This window comes from Triturus cristatus, chromosome 6 (genome assembly GCF_964204655.1).
Source record: "Triturus cristatus chromosome 6, aTriCri1.1, whole genome shotgun sequence".
NCBI classification, from domain to species: domain Eukaryota; kingdom Metazoa; phylum Chordata; class Amphibia; order Caudata; family Salamandridae; genus Triturus; species Triturus cristatus.
This window is the reverse complement of record NC_140589.1, coordinates 1,581,147,359-1,581,161,917: the sequence shown is the minus strand read 5'-3', so window position 1 is coordinate 1,581,161,917 and position 14,559 is coordinate 1,581,147,359. Positions and strand designations below refer to the sequence as shown.

Sequence of the window (14,559 nt, the reverse complement as noted above, 5' to 3'; positions counted from 1 at the left end):
ACAAATAATACTAGGAACTTTGCATTTGAGATGGTGCTTTTTCAACCAAGCATCCAGTGCCAAGAGATAAATTAATTGGTGAACGCTGCACTATCTAAATATCTATTGACATAAAATAATATGTTCTATTTTTTGGGAAGTTGGTTGCATTGAGTGTATCTCTGCACCCTAATGCAGAACCTCAACCAAGTCTTCCAAATACAATGCATATAGGATTCATATAGGCTCCCTGAACAATTGTTCTGCTGCTTCTTTTGTTTCTGCCCTTCTAATATGGGATAACGTTCAGTGATATTTTTACACAAATTTATTTCATAAACCTACAAAATCTTTTTCCGTGCTCTGTAGAAACGCAGATATAGTTTCAGTTACAGTTGTTCTTTTTTAATTCAAGGGCGAGTGCCCTTCGATCATGCAACTGCTTACTAGCTTGTAATAGAGGCACTAGCATTGAGCCAGTCACTAAATGGAGACAGGGTCCATTTCACACTATATGAAACTACAAAAAATTAATTTACAAAACATAACTGGCCAGATTCCAAGAGACTGACAGATGGATGATCGGCGAATGTGGGTCATTTTTTTGGGAGTGCCCCAGCCTAATTGTGATCCCAATCCGGCACTGAGGCAGACAGCTAGTTAGAACATATACCATTAATAAAAAACAGAGTTACCAATTCACCATTCGCAATGAAACAGGTTCTGGCCAACAACTGTTCATTAAGGTATACTTCCACCATTGTAATCTTATTCACAAGTGCTTGTTAGACCTTAAATATTGTTTTCTATATTCTGTGTGTTTTTCTTCCATTCATATTACATTATGTTTAAAGAAAACTCTTTTTAATGGTAAAGGTTTCTTTTTAAAAAATGTCTGTAATATTGCTGCCTGTCTATAGTATATGAAATGGCCTTATGTATCAGTCAGTGCTTAATTTGAGTCAGTGGTTTCTGGTGCTTGGCACCGGCTCTCAATTGTCAACACCTGTGCTTGTGGCAATGTCTGTCTAATTTAGAGATGACCACAACAGTTAATTATTAATTCAAAATACATTAAAAATTACTATTACTTGCTGCCAAGGCCAATCTGATATTACCGGGGGCCTGGAGTTGTCTGAAATGTCACACTTGTAGGAGTGTGATGGTTAGTAGTTGTGTTATTACTATCATTGGTAGCATGGTGGGGATAATGTGTGTTTTTCTTTTTTTTTGTGTGCATATTTATATAGTGCAAACTCCACCCGAAGGTATTGGAGCGCTTTACATGAGCACCGTATTTACATTACACATTCAGGCACAGGGAGATTAAGTGATTTGCCCAGAATCACAGGATGTGGACGCGACCTCGAGGCTCGAACCCTGGTTTCCAGCACCAAAGTCTGCAGTCTAAGCCGACGGACCACAACCTCTCTCCAAGCTGGCTCAAGCTGCAGTGGCTTCCTAACGAGAGCCATGGCACTTATTTTTTTACAAGCTAAGCACTGATGTCTGCGCTTCTCATTGTTCAATAATCCTTTGAGTTGATGGTGATGTATTGCAGGTATTACTCACAGATGTAATGAGAACAGGGTTGTCTACCAGCCTTGTTACGAATAATCATGAGGTAAAAGAAGGCTATGGTATGGTGTAGGAGAAAAAAAAGTATTTAAGAAATAAAAACTAGGAATACAAATTATGTGTGCTTCTATGCTGGTAATATCAATAAGCACACAGGTGAAACGTTTGAGGAGCGAACACAACACTCATACTCTCAAACTTCCATTCTGGTGCAGTATTAATCTTTGAACTATTTTATGTATTACTTTATCAAGCTACAATTTATTTTAAATGCTAATCTTAATAAAATGACTACAACGGTGGTCTTTAATCGGAATTTTAATTCGTGTGTGTGGTCAAAAATATGTATTTCGACTGCTCAAATTTATGGCATGCTGTGAGGATCTAACCCTCTCATTTTACATCTACATCAGTAGATTATGGAATACACCGGAATGGTTCCTGGCCCCACTTCTTCTTTGAAGTGTACAAGAGTCTCTTTCATTAATCGGGGTATACAATTAACACTCAATTATGCCAGCAAGTGTCTCCTGAATATGCATCTGAGCTCGGATGCCTCTTTAGTTTGCAAAATAACTTAACAAGAATAGGTGGGGGTGATCAAAATATTCCTTATACTGATAGTTTCTAGGAAATGTGTTACTTGGACAGGAGCCATCATGTGTCTGGTAAGTTGCCCTTTTTCAAGGGCCCATTGTTTGGCATCAGATTAATTATTCTCTCACTGTAAGGTCGTGGACTGCAATTCACACAGTGTTTGGAGTCTCAGAAAGCAGTCTTTGCTTTCTGTTTGTGGAGTGCTTCCTTCTAAACTTCTAAAATATATTAAATTCAAAACATGAGACAACCGTCTTCTAAATTGTGAGTTTAAAGTCAGTTTCAGGCCAGGAGTCACACTCATTGCAAACCAGGATTTTGAACAATTAGCTGACTAATAAAAGAGGGTAACTTGTGCATATGATGTTAGTTTTTGTGAATAATTGTGAGCTACTGGATGAATTTTGTAAATCAGAATAAATCGATTTTTAACATCATCTTTTAAGCACTTTTTTCCAGACACTAGTGAAATACGGGGCATGAAGAAGAAAATGCAATATATTGGTATTTATACAAAGATTCAACTTGTATAAGTCTAAGCATCACAGTGTCAACTGTTTTGTTCCTCATTTCCTATTTCAGGTTCTAGATTTCCGCTACATTTTGCAGACGTCAGTCTTCCCTTAAAATCCTCTTTACAAAAAACACAAGCTGGAAGTAGGGGAAGCGAAAGAAGACGATAATGCGCTCTAAATCAAAAGCTGAAATAAAGAGCCACTGATCCAACTCTGAAAACCTTTTGCCCCCCCCCCCCCCCAAAAAAAAATGTACGGGTTGTATCACGACCACTGGGAGACGCCTGCGCCGCAGGGGCTGCAGGGGGCTTTATTTCGGTATTGACTGGTTATTCTGCAATGTGAGGCAAATCTTATGAACAAGTTAATTTGCAATAGAATCAGAGTTATTTAACATCTTTGTTGTATTTATGTGTGGTTTGTGCCTACAAGAAAGGCACACCTGTGGCTGTCTTGTAGTCATTTCTGGTCCGCTCTCCTTGTTCCGACCAGGGTTTGGTAAAACAGATTGGTGGGTAACTGCTTTCACTTGAATAAAGTTAGTCAACAGTGAAGCATTTTGGGATTGGCTTTTTAGATCTTGATCTTAGACAAATGAAGCTTTGAAGTATTGGCTTCACTGTTGTCAGCATATTGTGTACATCGGTACATATTTATTGCCCCTAAAAGCCAAACTGTACTTTCAGGTTTCAAGCCTGCGGTTAAGTTCCTATTTGTGGGCAAACATATTGCAATTAAAAGAAATTATGCATGGCTAATGATGAGCCAACTGATTCAGTCTATAATAGAGTATCTTTATTATATGAGTAAGCATCCACCCTGCATTTCCATACAATTCCTATTCCTAGATTTTACTTTATTTCTTAATTTGTGCAGGCGAGTAGCAATAGTTACTCAGCAAGGACAGTTAGATTAATCTAAATTCTCATAAGAAATTTCATCATAACTTTCTCAGCGCTTCTTAAATTATGCCGGTCAGAGACGGACTAGGAACCCAAAGCAGCCCTGGATAATTTTACCTGACCAACCTACATACGGTGCATAGCACTGCAAAGGGACTTGTGAGGGTTCTCCTCCCCAAGAAAATTTGAGAAAATATGGTGTATTTACAAAATATTTGTAATCATATATTCAATTGTATTCGTTTTTAAAGCATAGTAAATTATGGTCTTACAAGGCACCAGGATATGACAATCTTTATTGGGGCTCTTCAATTATTCCCTCACTGCCTCCCTCAAACAGTGCTTCACATCTTTCTAAATATTTAGAAAAAAAGTGGTTCTCGTGGGCAATATAAGAATACTTAATAATATACAAGCACAATGGTCAATTAAACTGAAAATAGGATGTTGAAAGAGAAACGCTATAGAAAACACAATATAGAAACCAAATATTGTCTTGCACAAAATAGTACCTGTATTGAAAAACATTAAGATTTTGTTTGGTGTCCCATGTGAAAAAGAACCAATGAAACGTAAGTGGCAAAATGTAACATACAGCAGGGTTTCTTAGTACATAAAAGGAAAATTCTTTAAAATGAACAATGTCCTATAGCAGGTTCCTTGCTAATTTAGAAAGGCCGGATATGGTTTGTTATGGTGAGAGTCAACGACGTTTTGACCCTGTAAACAATAAGGCATTTCATCAGGTCCTTAACATTAGGGACACCTGAAATGAAGCAATGAAAGACTGACTTGATTGTTCTGTAGTAAAGAAGTTGGGGGGCGAACTTGATAGATCACAACAATCGTATTGCAGAGTTGGTGAAGTGCACACCAACTGAGAGAAAAAGGAAAAAAGGTTTTTTTACTCATATAGGGCCCAGCCGGGCACTTTGAGAGAGGTGGAGAAAAATCCAGGGGTTAGTATTGAAACAGTCAGATTTGAAAAAATGTCTCAGAAAATGCCATGGGGACTCTCCCTAGTGAGGGGGAGGGTAGAGGAGTAGACCCCAATCTGGCAGTGAGCAGTACGCGGCAGCTTGTCAGAATGAGCCATGTTTAGGAAAATAGGATTCTGTTTAAAAGGAAGACACACAGACCCGTAGCAGATGAATCAGCATGGGCCGCTGAGAATGAAGGTAAACCAAACATAAGGATCATCGAAACATTAGTGAGAAAGACAAGAGCCTGGATATTGTGGGGGTGGCAGCCATACTTACCCATCTCTTTCCTTCATAGCCCCTCTTTCACATGTGTTTGATTTGTTTTATAGCGCCTCTCATATCAGTGTAGCGTATCAGAGTATTTTACATCACACACACATCCAGAGACAATGAATTATATGTGTATAAATCAGCGTATAGAAAATGTTACGTAAGAAAAAGGGGACTACAATTTGTATGATTCATCCATACTGGTAGGCATTTTTTAAGAGCCATTGGTCTGGGGAAGCTTAAACTCAGAATTCAGAACATAATACAGTAGTTTACAAATACAAATGTATTTCTACCCAAACAAACAATTTTTAGCAAAATTAGGATAAGGAATGACTGGGCAAAATCATAACTTTACAACCTAGATTATCATTGTAACTTATGAACTGCACAGTGAAAAAAGAATCTCTGTGACAAAAGCAGTAACCCAATGATCTATGCAGATAAAATACTGTTCTGTGATCTGCTTAGTACACACTCTTTGCAGCAGGCATATTAACCATCTGCGCTACCGTAGATGACTCAAAATTGCAGCTAGACATAACTCCGATCTCTCTCCAGCAGGTACATTATTTGGCAATTTTATTGTTGCCTGAAAACTGTTGGATATACAAGGAACTCTGCAGTGCTTTTAAAACTGATGCGCTGCTGCAAAAGCAGCCCCCTGTAACAAAAGCCCCCACCCTTCCAGGCTCATGGTGAAATACCCTATACCTGGTACGGCCAGTTCGATCTTGAGGCCCATTAAAAATGTGTTATTTCCCTGTCCTGGAATTACCATGATGACCTGTGGTCCTGGTAATTCTGTGGATAGAGGTGAAAAACATGAGTCAACTGGTGTTTCTGCGATAATTAATGATGTACCCAATGGGCAACATGCAATGACTTTCTATCACCTTGAAGGCGATAGCTAGGATGCAATCTATTCTGTTCTCTTGCACTTTTCTTTTGATCTAATTTCTTAGTGACATACAATGACTGGGTCAAAATACCACAATAGTAAAGAAAGCAATGTCATTTTTGCTTTCTAATTATTCATATACTGTTTTTTTTCTTCTTTTATTTCCACCATTAGCTGTGTATGTGCGAAATACCTTAAGAGATTGGCATTTTGTTCCGGTATACATAAGGCAATCCTTCCCATTCCTCCCCACTTATTTTTAAATTTGAACAATGCTTCCACCATTTGTTTCATGGTTTATCTGTAACATGTATTTGTTGTGATCCAGATTTAGGCGAAAGTAATTTAAAACAAAAGTGGTTTATAGATATTTGCAAAAATGTAAGCTTCATTCTTTAGCTCTCTAAAGTGTGACTTGTTCTGTATAACCACTTCCGCTACTAACAAAATAATTGCCATAGAAATATGTTTCTGAAATGGAATAGAACTCACAACCATGCAGATAGCTACGTGTTTAGCATAGCCAGCATACTGTGAGGGAACAAATAGACTTGCTTCTTTGGACAATTAAACCCCTTGTTGCTAAACCGTTTCCAGACATTACGTACATATATTATTGCAGACTACATTATGTCTCTAAATAGAAAATGTGTATTTTCAGTCATAATTCTTCACAACAACTGCATTTGAATACCTTAATTTATTCGATTTCCCATTTACCTAATCTGTTTTCCCAAAAGACACCATGAATTAAGAATTAAATTGCTGTTCTCCGTGAGAAAAATTGCCGCATTATGTGGAATATGTAATTCAAGTCCTTTTATTGGAATGAGTGTTACAATAGAAAAAGTGCAAAAAAAAAGAAAAAAATAATAAATAACAAAAATAATCTGCATAATGTTGAGAATAGGAACTTACTTTTTAGTTGCACTAACTCAGTCCAGAAGCACATTGAATAATTTAGTATGTAGAGAGAATTGGGTCAGTAGGTGGGAGTGATTAATACAACCAGCCATCACAGAGTACTTGAATATTCAATCTAGGATTATAACTAATATGTGAATAGACCATATCTACAATATTCAGAAACCTTATATGAGATATGTTTTATGGTACCACCGCAAATCTTGCTGATGATGCTCTGTGTTTAGAGACATTCAATGAGTGGTCATGTTTCTTCTTTCCATACCTATGAGTTGGGTGGGGAACACCCGACTCACATCACCGGATACATACTCGACCCAGTCTTCACAGCCAGCAACATGATACACTCCTACATCAACACACCCCACTATACCAACCCAAAGGCAGCCATCAACATCAGCTGCAACTGGAAGAACATAATAGAAGCAGACTGGATCCACACCCTCAGATCCAACCAGACTATCCTCACAGGTGACTCTGGCAAAGAACTCTTTAACATTAGAGAATTCACAAAACCAACAATAGCCACCAAAACATCACCTCCTCACAGGACCTCTGTGATGAACTTTCTGACTTTTTCAACAACAAAATGCTCAAGATCTACACCAACTTCACACCCCAAGCTGCCACAGAAGACATCATACAGCAACTTCCCGCCATCCCCAGGAGTTTCCAGCATCGTACTTACTGGAGCACTCTCACCACTGAAGACACTACCAGAATAATGCAGACCATCCATTGAGGGTTCCCCACAGACCCCTGCCCTCAGCACATATACAACCTTGGAAGAACAGTGATCAGCATCAACCTCTCCACCATCATCATCTTTTCCACCCTCAGAGGAACCATCCTGGACATCTGGAAACACGTAAAATTCACAGCTATCCTGAAGGAACCCTCAGCTAAACCAAAAGAACTCAGCAACCACAGACTCATCTTGTTTCTACCTTTCTCAGCCAAAGTCCTGGAGAAGGAGATAAACAGGCAACTCTCTGACCATCTGGAACTGCATCACCTTCTGGACCCCAACCAGTAATGGTTCTGAAGCAACCACAGCATGGAAACTGTCCTCCTGGCAGCAACAGATGACATCTGGTCCATCATGGACAGAGGTAAAACCACCACTCTTTTCTTGCATCGTACTCTCTGAGGCTTTCGGCATCATCTCCATGGCACCCTCATCACCAGACTCCAGGCCTCAGGTGTTCAAGGGCCAACTCTGAGTTGGATCACCTTATGCCTCTCCAACAGAACTCAATTAGTCAGACTGTCTCCTGGCACCTCTGAACACAATAAGCTTGTCTTCAGAGTCCCCAAGGGCTACCCCCTCAGCCCAACCCTGTTCAACGTGTATATGGCACCCCTCGCCCCCATCATAAGAGCCCATGACATCAACATTGTCTCTTTCACCGTTGACACTGAGCTCATCCTCTCCCTCATCAGCATAAACAACTCCACCAGGACTAATTTTGCCTCCTGCATGTCCAACGTGGCTAACTGTATTTGAGAGAACTGCCTTAAACTGAACACAGAAATCCTGATTTTCTGAAACAAGAGCTTTCCTTGGGACTCCTCCTGGTGACCACTCAAATTAGGTCCCAGGCCCACCTCCACTGACCAAACCACAAACCTCAGCATCATCCTTGACGACAAACTCAGAATAACTTAACAGGTCAATGCTGTCATTCTGCTGCTTCATCCTCAGAATGCTTTACAAGATATTAAAATGGCTCCCCACACACACTTGACACACCATCACCCAGGACCTCATAACCAGTAGACTCGACTACAGCAACGGACTCTATGTCAGTATCTCCAACCAACTCATGCAAAGACTCCAGACAATCCAAAACACCACCACCAGACTCATCCTAGATGTCCCCAGAAGCACTCACTTCCCTCCCTATGGTATTTGGACTTAATATTGGATCATTATTATCAAACAACAGAAATATAGAATTTTTATTATTGTGGCACATTATTATCGTGAAGCAGAAATATTGTGGACAATTGTATCAATTCTTAGGTAAGTAATATTGTTTACAAGATTATCAGTATTTATAATATCGCTTGCAGGAATATCATTATAGAAAATATTGTTCTTCAATTATTGTATGTGTTTTAGTTCATATTTTAATTGCATATGTTGAAATATTTTTGTATAATTGTGAACATTTGGAATATAGTTTTTAAATTTAAAATATATATATTTATAATTTTAAATGTAATTGTCAATAGTAATTTATAGTATTGTAGCAGGTTGAGAGGTAAAGGTTTTCAGGTATACAGGGTGTGAAGTTCATCAAATATAATTAATTAACAACTATTTTTTTTATTAATATTAACCATTTAATTTTTAATATTAATGTAAATAGTGTAATTATTATATTTTAAGTGACATTTTCTGTGCAGGCTATTTAGTCTGTAGGGGTATAAGATGGGAAGTTAATTAAGTAATAATTCATTAATTATTAAAACGTAATTTATTATTAATTAATTAATTGATCATTAGTTATGTATATATTGTAATTATTATTTTTCATGTTATTTTTAGGTGCTGGTTTTTGGGTGTGTAGGGGTATAATGTGGGAAGTTGAGTAATAATCAATTATCAATTAATTATTCATTTTTAATTAAATAATTAATTGATTAATGAGTTATTAAAATGTGTCATGCTTTTTTAAAGTGAACACATTTTTCTACTGTTGCACAGACTGCAATGGGAATAGTAGATTTTACTCTTTCAGCATCCAACGCTTTCCTAACTGTTACACAGACTGTAGAGAGAATAATACATTTTACCCCTTGGGAGTCCAATGCTTTACCTACTGTTCAACAGACTGGAGTGGAAATAGTATTTCTATTTTTTACAGAGTTTACTATATTTATATTATTATTCAAATATATGACATTTTAATATATGTTTATTTTTTACATTTTATATTATCTGTCTATATATCTCTATATATGTATATATATGTATATATATATATATACACACGTGTATACATTTTTATTTGTTTGATTAATATTTGTAGTTATTATAATTGTTTATGTTTTTATAACAGTTTAGTTCTCTTGTTTGAGCAGAACCTAGATTGACTTTGATACCATGGCAACTGGCAATCCATAAAGTCATTTAACTGAGAGCTACTATCTTCTGTAAGAAAGTGATAAAGTGTTGTAGGAAAATCCACCTTTTCTGAGTGGTTGCCTCAGATTGTTCGCTTTTTTCTTGACCCTATTTTTACTGGACTTAGATCTCTGTGCGCTGTTACCCCTTCAAAAAAAGAAGTAAAGTGCTTGTGGTCCCCTTTTAAACATGGTTGAATTGGCTCACCACTGATTATGTATCTTGCCTAGAGGATGTAATATAAGGGACAGGAAATGCACCCAGGGCCTGAAAGTAAAATGCCTCTTGTCGACAGCTGCACCTACGGTACTACATACTAGTGTGCAAGTGAAAACATGGCCTGCAGTGAAAAGCCTGACAGCAGCAGCAGAAACCCTGGTGTCCAGACCTGTCAGCATCACCCTTCTGACAACCAGATTTCAAATATGAAATAAGTCCCTCCTAAGCCTACCCATAAACGAGGGCATCTGAATTTTAAAAGTGGACCATGTCCAAAATTAAAGTTGGCATGTGCAAGAAAAGGCCTCTTTTTGAGTTTTTTGGACTGGCACTGCTGTTTTTTTACTCTGTTCACTGGGATACTATTAACCAGGCCCCAGTGCTTATGCTCTGCCCTGTAAAACATGTAAACATTGGCTAACTCCTAATTGGTATATTTAAATTTCCTGTAAGGCAATGGTCTACAGGGTCCAAAAACACACTGTTCACCTGTGATGTTAAATGTTGAGTATGGATTACAGCACTGCTGTGCCATCCACTAGTGTGAGCAGGCAAACCTGACTCCAAGCCTACCACTGTAGTCTGGCAGCTGCAGTTCAAATCCCGCCTCTCCATTTGTCAAAATAAACCCTTTTTCACAGGAGAAAAATGAACTTTTAAATATTAGTAAATCACCCCAATGTACGCCTTTAGGCCACAAGGCTGTATGTATGATATTTAAAAGGAGGACGTATAGAAATGTAACCTGCCATTACAGTGACTAGCACCTTATAGCTATTTTCACGGTAGGAAGGCTGGCTGGTCCATACAGAAAAATACTGAGAAGCAGTATTAAATATTAATACTGACATCACTAGATTTGAACCCGCTAGAAATATGATTAAACTAACATTTTTAATACTTCTTAAAAGTCCAACTCATTGGTTATAAGATTTAAAAAAAATATTATGGAAAAGTAACTTTTAGAAAGTTACCCTTACCCTGTAGACGCTCCTAGATGCTAAGTTGCATTAGATGTCCAGCATTAGCTGAGTGATTAATTAGCCTTGAGGAGGTTTAAAAAGAGCTCCCAGAGCAAAAACAAAAGGCTTGATTGTGAGGACGTGTTAGGTGTTTGTTATGTTGGCAGGAAGATCAATTGGTGTGGGTTCAGGAACTTAATTTATTTCAAAGGGCCTTCCCTGTTACAAGCAAATGCTAGGTCACTCATGGAAAGGCTCCAGCTTTGTTCTCCCATTCAGACAGGTACCATAACCAGTGGGAAGAAAGCTGCTCCTCGAACTGGGGTGAAGTGCCCGTGGAGGAAGTTGCTGCTTATTACTCTGCCCATACATCCTGGTGGGTACACCCACCCTGAATGAGGGAGAAAAGGCTCCCCATTTTAAAGTTTAGGAGTTAGAAACACTGTGAGATTGCTTGCAGTAGGACAAACGTGGACTGCAGCAAAAGTTGATAGAGCTTACTATAGAAACCTTTTCCCCATTGGTGAGGGAGGGTCAAGGAGTCAATGCCACTCACTAACTTGTTCCAGGCATAGATAAGGCCTTCCCAGACACATTCTTCTGAAAACGTTCTGGAACTGTAGAAAATCAGAAGAGGACTGTACCTGCTGTATGTGACCTGGGAACAGGCCTGGGCTACATTTTAATCCTTCTGGAGTAATTTTGCATAATAAAATGTACACAAAATTGCTGAATTTATGCCATTACAGCACATCACTTATTTTCAGGGAGACATTTTAACATTGGATGCACCTTTCAGGCAATTTTTGCATGCAAGTGGCTTTTCAGTTACATTCTTTTACCCAAATGGACTGTTTGGGTAATTTTTCAGCACTTAACTATAAATATGACTTTGAATGGCAGTGTTATTAGCATATGTGGCAGTTTTTTTTAACATGATTTCTAAACAAACATTTGTGGTATATTTTTTACCCAAGCAGACCAACAATTTTTGAGTGCAAAACTACAAATCGGAACGTAAGCAGCAGTGTTTTGAACATGAGAAACTTTGAAATCAACTCAAAATCACACGTTTGAGTTGAATTTTTATCCAAATGGACTGTTCAGGTAATTTTTTGAGTGTGCGATGCATTTTGTGTAATTTCTTCTAATTTTATTGGTATTTTGCATAATTATGCCAGTAAAAACTATGTGACTTATACCTACACCTATCTGAGAGTTCCCTTTAAATATTGGACATACCCACCCCTTGAGCTCAGGATAAAGTAGTGGACTTCTAGGGTCTGTTGGCTGACCTCCTTTGTGGCTACTTGTCTGCCATAAGCTGCAGAAGGTCTTTTCCTGAAGATCTTAGCTGACCAGATCCAATTGGACCATCCTAGACCGTACTGCTGGCCTCTACTGGAGTACGTCTTTACCATCAAGTGCTATTCCTGAGGCCATTTGACCCTTGGCTGTATCAGAGTGTACTCTTCCAAACCTCCCTGAAAAACCTGTGTTTTAGAACATTTTTGGACTAAAGACCTCCGGATGACCGAGACAAACCAATCAACCTTATCATATCAATGTGCATTGCCACTGTGCTGAAGAAACAGTTTCCCTACAGGAAGTTTCTCCGCAGCAGCAAAACTGATTCAGCAGGACCTCACAGAGACGATATCTAGCCTTGTGGAGGCCTCTTCCGATACAGCTCGCAGGGTTGCTGCTTCTAGATGATTCTAAGCTTTGAAATTTACACTGGCTCTCCAGTAGTTATCAATTAAGTGCTTGATATTAACAAGGCACGTAAGATGCTCCAACAGCAGGGACGATGGCCTGGCTGTTGGGAGGAGTTTTTCTTCCCCTTGCAAGAAGACCAGTTGGGTTCAACCCAAGAACCTAAATAACTTCAAATATACTTGCACTGCCACAAGTAAAGGTCAGGTGAAATGTGGTAAGCCCCAGCCGTTGTCCTCCTAGACAGGCTTGCACCAAACCCAGAGGGAGAAAAGCTACCCCCAGAACGGGTTTGAGTAACCACAGAGGAAGGGACTGCTGATTGCTCTAACCACACCTCTGGGTGGACACACAGGCTCGGCACATGAGGAGAAGGGTTGCCCTATATTAGATTTTGAGAATAAGGTGCACTGTGAGATTTGTGCAGTAGGACAGATAGGAACTGCTGTAAAAGTGGGTAGGGTTGCCCCGGGAAACATTTATGCCACTGGTCAAGGAGGAGCCAGGAGTCACCATCACTCACTAGCTGGTATCAGGCACAAATGCGGCATATCAAGGTTTCCTCTCTCAGAACACTTTGTAGACCTGCAGACGATAGGACCCTTGCTGGACATGCAGAAGATCAGACAATTTGAGGACCCGTGGTCTGTGAATGGAGAGAAGCCCAATTTGTTGATTAGTAGCTGTATTAGTAGTACTAATTGTGGTGTCAAAGTAATATCATTACCAAATCACATCATTGTATTTTCAAATAATAGAAATACAAACAATAATAATATCAGATAATGTAATATTATTAATAACATTAATCTTCTTCATATTAGGATATCTAACACTAACCTTTTGCAACTGCCAATACTAGTGCTAATACTACTACAACTACTTAAACTAGTACTTCCAACTATACCACTTCTCTGCTACTATTACTAGTACTAATGCAGATATTACTTCTAATAATAATAATGCTAATATTAATTATTATGATTATTAGTATTATTACAGTTATTGTTGTTGTTATTACAATTATGTTAATATAATTGATACAATACACCACAGGACGTTTGACACATATTTCCCCTTTTTAACAATACTGACATTTTAAACCATAAAATGACATTTTGTATTTATTTATCACTAAATAGTGGTAATTTTGTTCTAAACATTGCCCTTTTCTTCTTTTCCCTCATTGTTCTTCTCATGTCATTCTGCTTCTCCTCTCTCTCTATCTATTACCAATGGCAACGATATGAAAGAGGAGCGACTAATGGTTACTTTATAAAGGTTGTTACACAAGGCCTCAATAGCATGTACTCAAAACTGCAGGACATTCATTTGCTGTCATTAAAGTTATCTATATAAAAGTACCAGGTAAGTGCAGTTATTTCATCAAACACAATGCTTAAATAATTTTAAGGCAAGCTAAAAGTGTAGCTAATGTGCTATCAATTTTGGCTGAAGTGACTGTACAATCTTTAGTGTCATGGTGGTAATGTGTTTTGTTCATTCTGGTTTGCAACAGTGAAAACATTCCAACAGGCGCCAAATAACCCAATTTATGTCACAGGTCTGGTTATCAATTCATAAACAACAAATACTGCAATCACAGCAGGGACTCTAGTCTTAAGCTAATGATTGGCTCCTGGAGAGAATCATGTTGTTAGTCCATTCTTTTACTCTTCTCTGCATGCATTGTGTGAACAGACAGCTGTATCATGTCAGATACTAGTCCTTTGGAACAATGAGATCTTCCATATTATTCATATAAAATTGCACGTTTTTGAAAAGCTGGCACTAACTTCAGTGCTATTGTCCTTGTGAGTGAAGGAGTGTTTTAAGTTGTTATAGTCATTGTATGTACCGTGTATCTGTTATTTTGGAAT

General features: G+C 38.3%; 1 protein-coding gene across 9 annotated transcripts in view; it reads right to left on the bottom strand.

Moving 5' to 3' along the window:
* NRXN1 (neurexin 1) overlaps nt 1–14,559 on the bottom strand; it is a 1,628,124-nt gene that overhangs the window by 479,390 nt on the left and 1,134,175 nt on the right. The window lies entirely within an intron of this gene.